Source organism: Oncorhynchus gorbuscha, unplaced genomic scaffold (genome assembly GCF_021184085.1).
Source record: "Oncorhynchus gorbuscha isolate QuinsamMale2020 ecotype Even-year unplaced genomic scaffold, OgorEven_v1.0 Un_scaffold_1761, whole genome shotgun sequence".
Classification (NCBI taxonomy): Eukaryota; Metazoa; Chordata; class Actinopteri; order Salmoniformes; family Salmonidae; genus Oncorhynchus; species Oncorhynchus gorbuscha.
Window position 1 is genome coordinate 97,920 of NW_025746449.1, and position 12,625 is coordinate 110,544.

A 12,625-nucleotide genomic window follows, 5' to 3' on the forward strand; every position below is an offset into this window, starting at 1 on the left:
CATTGCTCTGCTAGTATGGTCTGAAGGGAGAGGCTGACAGCAGAGCAAAACCACATCAACTCGTTTTCTGTACATTTTAAAAACAGAAATCATTACAACCATGGAATTGTGCGAGATACTGTACAACAAGGCGGAATACATTGAAACGGTAATCACAAACTTGTAATTCGGTGTTTATTTGACCAGATAACGTTAACGATTAGCAAGTTAGCGTTTAGCTCATTGGTTTTTACACTGAGGATACCAAACATTATGAGCACCTTCCTAGTATTGAGTTGTACCTCCTTTTGCCCTCATAACAGCCTTAATTCGTCAGGGTTATCGACTACAAGGTGTAGAAAGCGTCCCAACAGGGATGCTGGTCCATGTTGACAACAGGGATGCTGGCCCATGTTGACTACAAGGTGTAGAAAGCGTCCCAACAGGGATGCTGGTCCATGTTGACTACAAGGATGCTGGCTTCCACAGGGATGCTGGTCCATGGGTGTAGAAAGCGTCCCAACAGGGATGCTGGTCCATGTTGACTGCTGGCCCATGTTGACTCTACAAGGTGTAGAAAGCGTCCCAACAGGGATGCTGGTCCATGTTGACTCTACAAGGTGTAGAAAGCGTCCCAACAGGGATGCTGGTCCATGTTGACTACAAGGTGTCTAAAGTGTTCCACAGGGATGCTGGCCCATGTTGACTCTACAAGGTGTAGAAAGCGTTCCACAGGGATGCTGCTCCATGTTGACTCTACAAGGTGTAGAAAGCGTCCCAACAGGGATGCTGGCCCATGTTGACTCTACAAGGTGTAGAAAGCGTCCCAACAGGGATGCTGGTCCATGTTGACTCTACAAGGTGTAGAAAGCGTCCCAACAGGGATGCTGGTCCATGTTGACTCTACAAGGTGTAGAAAGCGTCCCAACAGGGATGCTGGTCCATGTTGACTCTACAAGGTGTAGAAAGCGTCCCAACAGGGATGCTGGTCCATGTTGACTCTACAAGGTGTCTGAAAGCGTTCCACAGGGATGCTGCTCCATGTTGACTCTACAAGGTGTCTAAAGCGTTCCACAGGGATGCTGGCCCCATGTTGACTCTACAAGGTGTCTGAAAGCGTTCAACAGGGATGCTGATCCATGTTGACTACAAGGTGTAGAAAGCGTTCCACAGGGATGCTGGTCCATGTTGACTCCAATGCTTCCCACAGTTGTGTCCAGTTGGCTGGATGTCCTTTAGGTGGTGGACCGTTCTTGATACACACGGGGGAAAACGGTTGAGCGTGATAAACCCCAGCAGCGTTGCAGTTCTTGATACAAACCGGTGCGCCTGGCACCTACTACCAAACCCCGTTCAAGGGCACTTCAATATATGTGTCTTGCCCATTCACCCTCTGAATGGTACACATACACAGTCTATGCCTCAAATCCTTGTTTAACCCGTCTACTCCCCTTCTTCATCTACACTGATTGAAGTGGATTTAACAAAGAGACATCAATAAGGGATCATAGCTTTCACCTGGATTCACCTGGTCAGTCTGTCATGGAAAGAGAAGGTGTTGTTAATGTTTTTAGTATATACAGTGCACAGTCAATGCACTGAACACTCATTGCTAGCTCGGTCCCTTAGCCAGCCAGCTAGCCAGCTTGAATTGCAGTTAGACAGCATACCGTTTATACCAACTGATCAGCATGTCCTCTCTCCCTGTCAGTTAGCATCTAGCGGTGGTCTGTAAACCTGTATCTGAGTCAGTACTGTTTATACCAACTGATCAGCATGTCCTCTCTCCCTGTCAGTTAGCATCTAGCGGTGGTCTGTAAACCTGTATCTGAGTCAGTACTGTTTATACTAACTGATCAGCATGTCCTCTCTCCATGTCAGTTAGCATCTAGCGGTGGTCTGTAAACCTGTATCTGAGTCAGTACTGTTTATACTAACTGATCAGCATGTCCTCTCTCCATGTCAGTTAGCATCTAGCGGTGGTCTGTAAACCTGTATCTGAGTCAGTACTGTTTATACTAACTGATCAGCATGTCCTCTCTCCCTGTCAGTTAGCATCTAGCGGTGGTCTGTAAACCTGTATCTGAGTCAGCTTTATACCAACTGATCAGCATGTCCTCTCCCCTGTCAGTTAGCATCTAGCGGTGGTCTGTAAACCTGTATGGGCCTCTCTCCCCATGTCAGGCCAGTCTGGTAACAAAGTGAGCAGGCAGTCGGTGCTCTGAGATGGGCCAGTCAAAACACGTCCTCAGATGGGCAAAGTAAGTAGCAACAAGATGGGCACCGGGTATTACACCATGAGATGGGCCAGTTGGGGCTTTACACCATGAGATGGGCCAGTTGGGGCTTTACACCATGAGATGGGCCAGTTGGGGCTTTACACCATGAGATGGGCCAGTTGGGGCTTTACACCATGAGATGGGCCAGTTGGGGCTTTACACCATGAGATGGGCCAGTTGGGGCTTTACACCATGAGATGGGCCAGTTGGGGCTTTACACCATGAGATGGGCCAGTTGGGGCTTTACACCATGAGATGGGCCAGTTGGGGCTTTACACCATGAGATGGGCCAGTTGGGGCTTTACACCATGAGATGGGCCAGTTGGGGCTTTACACCATGAGATGGGCCAGTTGGGGCTTTACACCATGAGATGGGCCAGTTGGGGCTTTACACCATGAGATGGGCCAGTTGGGGCTTTACATTACTATACAGGTATTACACCATGAGATGGGCCAGTTGGGGCTTTACATTACTACACCGGTATTACACCATGAGATGGGCCAGTTGGGGCTTTACATTACTACACCCATGAGATATTACACCATGAGATGGGCCAGTTGGGGCTTTACACCATGAGATGGGCCAGTTGGGGCTTTACATTACTACACCGGTATTACACCATGAGATGGGCCAGTTGGGGCTTTACACCATGAGATGGGCCAGTTGGGGCTTTACACCATGAGATGGGCCAGTTGGGGCTTTACACCATGAGATGGGCCAGTTGGGGCTTTACACCATGTGATGGGCCAGTTGGGGCTTTACACCATGAGATGCGCCAGTTGGGGCTTTACACCATGAGATGGGCCAGTTGGGACTTTACATTACTATACAGGTATTGCACCATGAGATGGGCCAGTTGGGGCTTTACATTACTACACCGGTATTACACCATGAGATGGGCCAGTTGGGGCTTTACACCATGAGATGGGCCAGTTGGGGCTTTACATTACTACACCGGTATTACACCATGAGATGGGCCAGTTGGGGCTTTACACCATGAGATGGGCCAGTTGGGGCTTTACATTACGTTCACTATACAGGTAATAAACCATGAGTCTCCCTGTCTGTCTCCCTCCCTCCTTGTCTGTCTCCCTCCCTCCCTGTCTGTCTCCCTCCCTGTCTCCCTCCCTGTCTCGCTCCATCCCTGTCTCCCTCACTCCCTGTCTGTCTCCCTCCCTCCCTGTCTGTGTCCCTCCCTGTCTCCCTCCCTGTCTCCCTCCCTCCCTGTCTGTCTGTGTCACCCTGCTTCCCTCCCTCCCTCCCTCCCTCCCTCCCTCCCTCCCTCCCTCCCTCCCTCCCTCCCTCCCTCCCTCCCTCCCTCCCTCCCTCCCTCCCTCCCTCCCTCCCTCCCTCCCTCCCTCTGTTCGTCCCTGTCTCCTCCAGACTATAGTAATGAATGACTGTATAATCCGTGGAGACCTGGCCAATGTCAGGGTGGGGAGGCACTGTGTTGTGAAGAGCCGGAGTGTCATTCGGCCGCCGTTCAAAAAATTCAGCAAAGGGTGAGTTCTGCTCAACCTCTTCTAGACCAGGGGTCTCCTCTTCTAGACCAGGGGTCTCCTCTTCTAGACCAGGGGTCTCCTCTTCTAGACCAGGGTCTCCTCTTCTAGACCAGGGGTCTCCTCTTCTAGACCAGGGTCTCCTCTTCTAGACCAGGGGTCTCCTCTTCTAGACCAGGGTCTCCTCTTCTAGACCAGGGGTCTCCTCTTCTAGACCAGGGTCTCCTCTTCTGGACCAGGGGTCTCCTCTTCTAGACCAGGGTCTCCTCTTCTAGACCAGGGGTCTCCTCTTCTAGACCAGGGTCTCCTCTTCTAGACCAGGGGTCTCCTCTTCTAGACCAGGGTCTCCTCTTCTAGACCAGGGGTCTCCTCTTCTAGACCAGGGGACTCCTCTTCTAGACCAGGGGTCTCCTCTTCTAGACCAGGGGTCTCCTCTTCTAGACCAGGGGACTCCTCTTTAAGACCAGGGGTCTCCTCTTCTAGACCAGGGGTCTCCTCTTCTAGACCAGGGGTCTCCTCTTCTAGACCAGGGGACTCCTCTTCTAGACCAGGGGTCTCCTCTTCTAGACCAGGGGACTCCTCTTCTAGACCAGGGGTCTCCTCTTCTAGACCAGGGTCTCCTCTTCTAGACCAGGGGTCTCCTCTTCTAGACCAGGGCCTCCTCTTCTAGACCAGGGGTCTCCTCTTCTAGACCAGGGGTCTCCTCTTCTAGACCAGGGGTCTCCTCTTCTAGACCAGGGGACTCCTCTTCTAGACCAGGGGTCTCTTCTAGACCAGGGGTCTACTCTTCTAGACCAGGGGTCTCCATCCTCTTCTAGACCAGGGGTCTCCTCTTCTAGACCAGGGGACTCCTCTTCTAGACCAGGGGTCTCCTCTTCTAGACCAGGGTCTCCTCTTCTAGACCAGGGGTCTCCATCCTCTTCTAGACCAGGGTCTCCTCTTCTAGACCAGGGGTCTCCTCTTCTAGACCAGGGGTCTCCTCTTCTAGACCAGGGTCTCCTCTTCTAGACCAGGGGTCTCCTCTTCTAGACCAGGGTCTCCTCTTCTAGACCAGGGTCTCCTCTTCTAGACCAGGGTCTCCTCTTCTAGACCAGGGCCTCCTCTTCTAGACCAGGGGTCTCCTCTTCTAGACCAGGGGTCTCCTCTTCTAGACCAGGGGACTCCTCTTCTAGACCAGGGGTCTCCTCTTCTAGACCAGGGGTCTCCATCCTCTTCTAGACCAGGGGTCTCCATCCTCTTCTAGACCAGGGGTCTCCATTCTCTTCTAGACCAGGGGACTCCTCTTCTAGACCAGGGTCTCTCTTCTAGACCAGGGTCTCCTCTTCTAGACCAGGGGTCTCCTCTTCTAGACCAGGGGTCTCCATCCTCTTCTAGACCAGGGGTCTCCTCTTCTAGACCAGGGGTCTCCTCTTCTAGACCAGGGTCTCCTCTTCTAGACCAGGGGTCTCCAACCTCTTCTAGACCAGGGTCTCCTCTTGCCCCAGGGGTCTCCAACCTCTTCTAGACCAGGGGTCTCCAACCTCTTCTAGACCAGGGGTCTCCCAACCTCTTCTAGACCAGGGGTCTCCATCCTCTTCTAGACCAGGTGTCTCCATCCTCTTCTAGACCAGGGGTCTCCAACCTATTCAGACCAGGGGTCTCCATCCTTTTCTAGACCAGGGTCTCCAACCTTTTCTAGACCAGGGGTCTCCATTCTCTTCTAGACCAGGGGTCTCCAACCTCTTCTAGACCAGGGGTCTCCACCCTCTTTACCAGGGGAAGACTTCTAGACCAGGGTCTCCATCCTCTTCTAGACCAGGGGTCTCCATCCTCTTCTAGACCAGGGGTCTCCAACCTTTTCTAGCATGAGCTACTCAAAAAAATTAAACATGTTTCTACTGTTTAGGTCTACTGCTGAAGCACATCACGACAGAGTTCGAGAGGAATGACCTCTGACCCCTTGTCCTCTTAACCCCCTCCCAGAGTGGCCTTCTTCCCTCTGCACATTGGAGACCATGTGTTTATAGAGGAAGACACTGTGGTGAACGCTGCTCAGATCGGATCATACGTTCACATCGGGAAGAACACTCATCGTGAGTCACACACACTCACAGAGTAACACACACTCACAGAGTAACACACTCACAGAGTAACACACACACACTCACAGAGTCACACACACTCACAGAGTAACACACACACACTCACAGAGTAACACACTCACAGAGTAACACACACTCACAGAGTAACACACTCACAGAGTAACACACACTCACAGAGTAACACACACTCACAGAGTAACACACTCACAGAGTAACACACTCACAGAGTAACACACACTCACAGAGTAACACACACTCACAGAGTAACACACTCACAGAGTAACACACTCACAGAGTAACACACTCACAGAGTAACACACACTCACAGAGTAACACACACTCACAGAGTAACACACACTCACAGAGTAACACACACACACTCACAGAGTAACACACACACACTCACAGAGTAACACACACTCACAGAGTAACACACACTCACAGAGTAACACACACTCACAGAGTAACACACACACACAGAGTAACACACACTCACAGAGTAACACACTCACAGAGTAACACACTCACAGAGTAACACACACACAGAGTAACACACACTCACAGAGTAACACACTCACAGAGTAACACACACACAGAGTAACACACACTCACAGAGTAACACACTCACAGAGTAACACACACTCACAGAGTAACACACTCACAGAGTAACACACACACACAGAGTAACACACTCACAGAGTAACACACACTCACAGAGTAACACACTCACAGAGTAACACACACTCACAGAGTAACACACACTCACAGAGTAACACACACTCACAGAGTAACACACACTCACAGAGTAACACACACTCACAGAGTAACACACACACACTCACAGAGTAACACACACTCACAGAGTAACACACACTCACAGAGTAACACACACTCACAGAGTAACACACACTCACAGAGTAACACACTCACAGAGTAACACACACTCACAGAGTAACACACACACTCACAGAGTAACACACACACACAGAGTAACACACACACACAGAGTAACACACACTCACAGAGTAACACACTCACAGAGTAACACACTCACAGAGTAACACACACACAGAGTAACACACACACAGAGTAACACACACACACAGAGTAACACACACTCACAGAGTAACACACACTCACAGAGTAACACACACTCACAGAGTAACACACACTCACAGAGTAACACACTCACAGAGTAACACACACTCACAGAGTAACACACACTCACAGAGTAACACACACTCACAGAGTAACACACACACACTCACAGAGTAACACACACTCACAGAGTAACACACACTCACAGAGTAACACACACACACAGAGTAACACACTCACAGAGTAACACACACTCACAGAGTAACACACTCACAGAGTAACACACACACACACTCACAGAGTAACACACACACACACTCACAGAGTAACACACACACACTCACAGAGTAGCACACTCACAGAGTTACACACACACACAGAGTTACACACACACACTCACAGAGTTACACACACACTCACAGAGTAACACACACACTCACAGAGTAACACACACTCACAGAGTTACACACACACACAGTCACACACACTCACAGAGTAACACACACACACACAGTCACACACACTCACAGAGTAACACACACACACAGTCACACACACTCACAGAGTAACACACACACAGTCACACACACTCACAGAGTAACACACACACACACACACACACACACACACACACACACACACACACACACACACACACACACACACACACACACACACACACACACACACACACACACACACACACAGAGTTACACACACACAGAGTTACACACACACACACAGAGTTACACACACACAGAGTTACACACACACACACAGAGTTACACACACACAGAGTTACACACACACACACACACACACACACACACACACACACACACACACACACACACACACACACACACACACACACACACACACACACACACACACACACACACAGAGTTACACACACACACTCACAGAGTTACACACACACACTCACAGAGTTACACACACACTCACAGAGTAACACACACACAGAGTTACACAGTCACACACACACACAGAGTAACACACACACACACAGTTACACACACTCACAGAGTTACACACACACAGTCACACTCACAGAGTTACACACACACACACACACAGTCACACACACAGAGTTACACACACACACACTGGCCGAGGAACATTCAGGTCCTAAATCTGGGTCATGTGATGCTCGCAACGAAAACATTTCACTGTCCCTGTCGGGCTAGTTGGGTCCATGTTCTACTAGTCTGGTCTGAACAGTACTAGTCTCTGTCTAGTTGGGTCCATGTTCTACTAGTCTGGTCTGAACAGTACTAGTCTCTGTCTAGTTGGGTCCATGTTCTACTAGTCTGGTCTGAACAGTGTTCTACTAGTCTTGTCTGAACAGTACTAGTCTCTGTCTAGTTGGGTCCATGTTCTACTAGTCTGGTCTGAACAGTACTAGTCTCTGTCTAGTTGGGTCCATGTTCTACTAGTCTGGTCTGAACAGTACTAGTCTCTGTCTAGTTGGGTTCATGTTCTACTAGTCTGGTCTGAACAGTACTAGTCTCTGTCTAGTTGGGTCCATGTTCTACTAGTCTGGTCTGAACAGTACTAGTCTCTGTCTAGTTGGGTTCATGTTCTACTAGTCTTGTCTGAACAGTACTAGTCTCTGTCTAGTTGGGTCCATGTTCTACTAGTCTGGTCTGAACAGTACTAGTCTCTGTCTAGTTGGGTCCATGTTCTACTAGTCTGGTCTGAACAGTACTAGTCTCTGTCTAGTTGGGTTCATGTTCTACTAGTCTGGTCTGAACAGTACTAGTCTCTGTCTAGTTGGGTCCATGTTCTACTAGTCTGGTCTGAACAGTACTAGTCTCTGTCTAGTTGGGTCCATGTTCTACTAGTCTGGTCTGAACAGTACTAGTCTCTGTCTAGTTGGGTCCATGTTCTACTAGTCTGGTCTGAACAGTACTAGTCTCTGTCTAGTTGGGTTCATGTTCTACTAGTCTGGTCTGAACAGTACTAGTCTCTGTCTAGTTGGGTCCATGTTCTACTAGTCTGGTCTGAACAGTACTAGTCTCTGTCTAGTTGGGTCCATGTGCTACTAGTCTGGTCTGAACAGTACTAGTCTCTGTCTAGTTGGGTTCATGTTCTACTAGTCTGGTCTGAACAGTACTAGTCTCTGTCTAGTTGGGTCCATGTTCTACTAGTCTGGTCTGAACAGTACCAGCCTCTGTCTAGTTGGGTTCATGTTCTACTAGTCTGGTCTGAACAGTACTAGTCTCTGTCTAGTTGGGTCCATGTTCTACTAGTCTGGTCTGAACAGTACTAGTCTCTGTCTAGTTGGGTCCATGTTCTACTAGTCTGGTCTGAACAGTACTAGTCTCTGTCTAGTTGGGTTCATGTTCTACTAGTCTGGTCTGAACAGTACTAGTCTCTGTCTAGTTGGGTCCATGTTCTGAACAGTACTAGTCTGGTCTGAACATGTTCTACTAGTCTGGTCTGAACAGTACTAGTCTCCATGTCTAGTTGGGTTCATGTTCTACTAGTCTGGTCTGAACAGTACTAGTCTCTGTCTAGTTGGGTTCATGTTCTACTAGTCTGGTCTGAACAGTACTAGCCTCTGTCTAGTTGGGTTCATGTTCTACTAGTCTGGTCTGAACAGTACTAGTCTCTGTCTAGTTGGGTTCATGTTCTACTAGTCTGGTCTGAACAGTACTAGTCTCTGTCTAGTTGGGTTCATGTTCTACTAGTCTGGTCTGAACAGTACTAGCCTCTGTCTAGTTGGGTTCATGTTCTACTAGTCTGGTCTGAACAGTACTAGTCTCTGTCTAGTTGGGTTCATGTTCTACTAGTCTGGTCTGAACAGTACTAGTCTCTGTCTAGTTGGGTTCATGTTCTACTAGTCTGGTCTGAACAGTACTAGTCTCTGTCTAGTTGGGTTCATGTTCTACTAGTCTGGTCTGAACAGTACTAGTATCTGTCTAGTTGGGTCCATGTTCTACTAGTCTGGTCTGAACAGTACTAGTATCTGTCTAGTTGGGTCCATGTTCTACTAGTCTGGTCTGAACAGTACTAGCCTCTGGCATGATTGTGTTTATTTCAGGGTAGTCACATGACTGTAGTTTGTTTCATCTACATGACCCCTGGTGTTCTGTAGAGGTTCTGTTGTGATGTCACAATGGGGGTAGTGTGTTCTGTAGGGTTCTGTTGTGATGTCACAATGGGGGTAGTGTGTTCTGTCAACATATGAAATGTCACTCCAACACTGTTTCTGTTGCTCCAGGCATGTCACGGTCGCCACTGTATTTGGTTGTTAATGGTGTGTGTGTGTGTGTGTGTGTGTGTGTGTGTGTGTGTGTGTGTGTGTGTGTGTACATCACCCTGTGTGTGTGTGTGTGTGTGTGTGTGTGTGTGTGTGTGTGTGTGTGTGTGTGTGTGTGTGTGTGTGTCCTGTGTGTGTGTGTGTGTGTTTTCAGGGCCGGCGGTGTGTGTTGAAGGATTGCTGTAAGATCCTAGACAACACAGTTCTTCCTCCTGAGACCGTGGTTCCTCCTTCACCGTGTTCTCAGGATGCCCAGGTCAGAACACACCTCCTCCTCCTCTACATCACCCTCCTCTACATCACCCTCTACATCCTCCTCTACATCACCCTCTCTTCCTCATCTACTCCTCCTCTACATCCTCCTCTACATCCTCCTCCCTCTACATCCTCCTCTACATCCTCCTCCTCTACATCCTCCTCCTCTACATCCTCCTCTACATCCTCCTCTACATCCTCCTCCTCTACATCACCCTCTACATCCTCCTCCTCTACATCCTCCGACATCCTCCCTCTACATCCTCCTACTCTACATCCTCCTCTACATCCTCCTCCTCTACATCACCCTCTACATCACCCTCTACATCCTCCTCTACATCCTCCTCTACATCACCCTCTACATCCTCCTCTACATCCTCCTCCTCTACATCATCCTCCTCTACATCCTCCTCCTCTACATCATCCTCCTCTACATCCTCCTCTACATCCTCCTCTACATCCTCCTACTCTACATCCTCCTCCTCTACATCCTCCTCCTCTACATCCTCCTCCTCTACATCCTCCTCTACATCCTCCTCTCGACATCCTCCTCCTCCTCTCTCATCCTCCTCTCTACATCCTCCTCTACATCCTCCTCTACATCATCCTCCTCTACATCCTCCTCCTCTACATCCTCTCCTCTACATCCTCCTCCTCTACATCCTCCTCCTCTACATCCTCCTCCTCTACATCCTCCTTTACATCCTCCTCCTCTACATCCTCCTCTCGACATCCTCCTCCTCTACATCCTCCTCCTCTACATCCTCATCATCCTCCTCTACATCCTCCTCCTCTACATCCTCCTCCTCTACATCCTCCTCTACATCCTCCCCCTCTACATCCTCATCTACCTCCTCCTCTACATTCTCCTCTACATTCTCCTCTACATCCTCCTCTACCTCTACATCCTCCTCTACCTCCTCTACCTCCACCTCTATCCCCTCTACCTCCTCTTCTACCTCCCCCTCTCTCCCCTCTTCTACCTCCCCCCTCTACCTCCTCCACCTCCTCCTCTACCCCCTCCTCTACTTCCTCCCCCTCCCCCATACTCGTAAAAAACCTCCTACTCGATGACATCAGCATTTTGGCATATGTAGACACTGGTATGGTGCTGGAGATGATGAATGAGCCTGAAAAGTGATGGATTTGTCTTCAACTCTTTCTAACTGGTGTCTCTTCCCCACTCTTCCTCCTCCTCTTCCTCCTCCTCCTCCTCTTCCTCCTCCTCCTCTTCCTCCTCTCTCTCTCCCAGGTCTGTTTTCAGGAGAGCTCCCAGAATGTACCCAGGACCTGATGATTGATGTGACCAAGAGTTACTACCAGAAATTCCTCTCTCTCAGCCAGATATAAACTCCTTAACCTACCCTACCTTAACCTACCCTACCCTACCTAACCTACCTTACCTTAACTTAACCTACCCTACCTTAACCTACCCCACCTTAACCTACCTTACCTTAACCTACCCCACCTTAACCTACCCTACCTTAACCTACCCCACCTTAACCTACCCTACCCTAACCTACCTGCCCTTAACCTACCTTACCTTAACCTGCCCCCACCTTAACCTACCTTTAACCTACCTTACCTTAACCTACCCCACCTTGCACCTTAACCTACCCCACCTTAACCTACCTTAAACCTGCCCTGCCCTTAACCTACCCCCCCCAACCTACCCTACCTTAACCTACCCCACCTTAACCTACCCTACCTTAACCTACCCTACCTGCCCCCAACCTGCCCCCCACCTGTAACCTACCCCTACCTTAACCTACCCCACCTTAACCTACCCCACCTTAACCTACCCTACCTTAACCTACCCTACCTTAACCTACCTTACCTTAACCTACCCTACCTTAACCTACCCCCACCTTAACCTACCCTACCAACCTGCCCCACCTTAACCTACCCTACCTTAGCCTACCCTACCTTAACCTACCTTACCTTAACCTACCCTACCCTACCCCCACCTTAACCTACCCTACCTTAACCTACCTTACCTAACCTATCCTACCTTAACCTACCCCACCTTAACCTACCCCTACCTTAACCTACCCTACCTTAACCTGCCCCACCTAACCTACCCTGCAGTACCTTAACCTACCTTACCTTAACCTACCTTACCTGCCCTAACCTGCCCACCTAACCTA

The 12,625-nt window shown here is 49.4% G+C and overlaps 1 pseudogene; it reads left to right on the top strand.

Annotated features, from left to right (window-relative positions):
- Positions 1-100: 100 nt before the first annotated feature.
- LOC124024177 lies at positions 101-11,858 on the top strand (annotated as a pseudogene).
- The last annotated feature ends 767 nt before the right edge of the window (positions 11,859-12,625 follow it).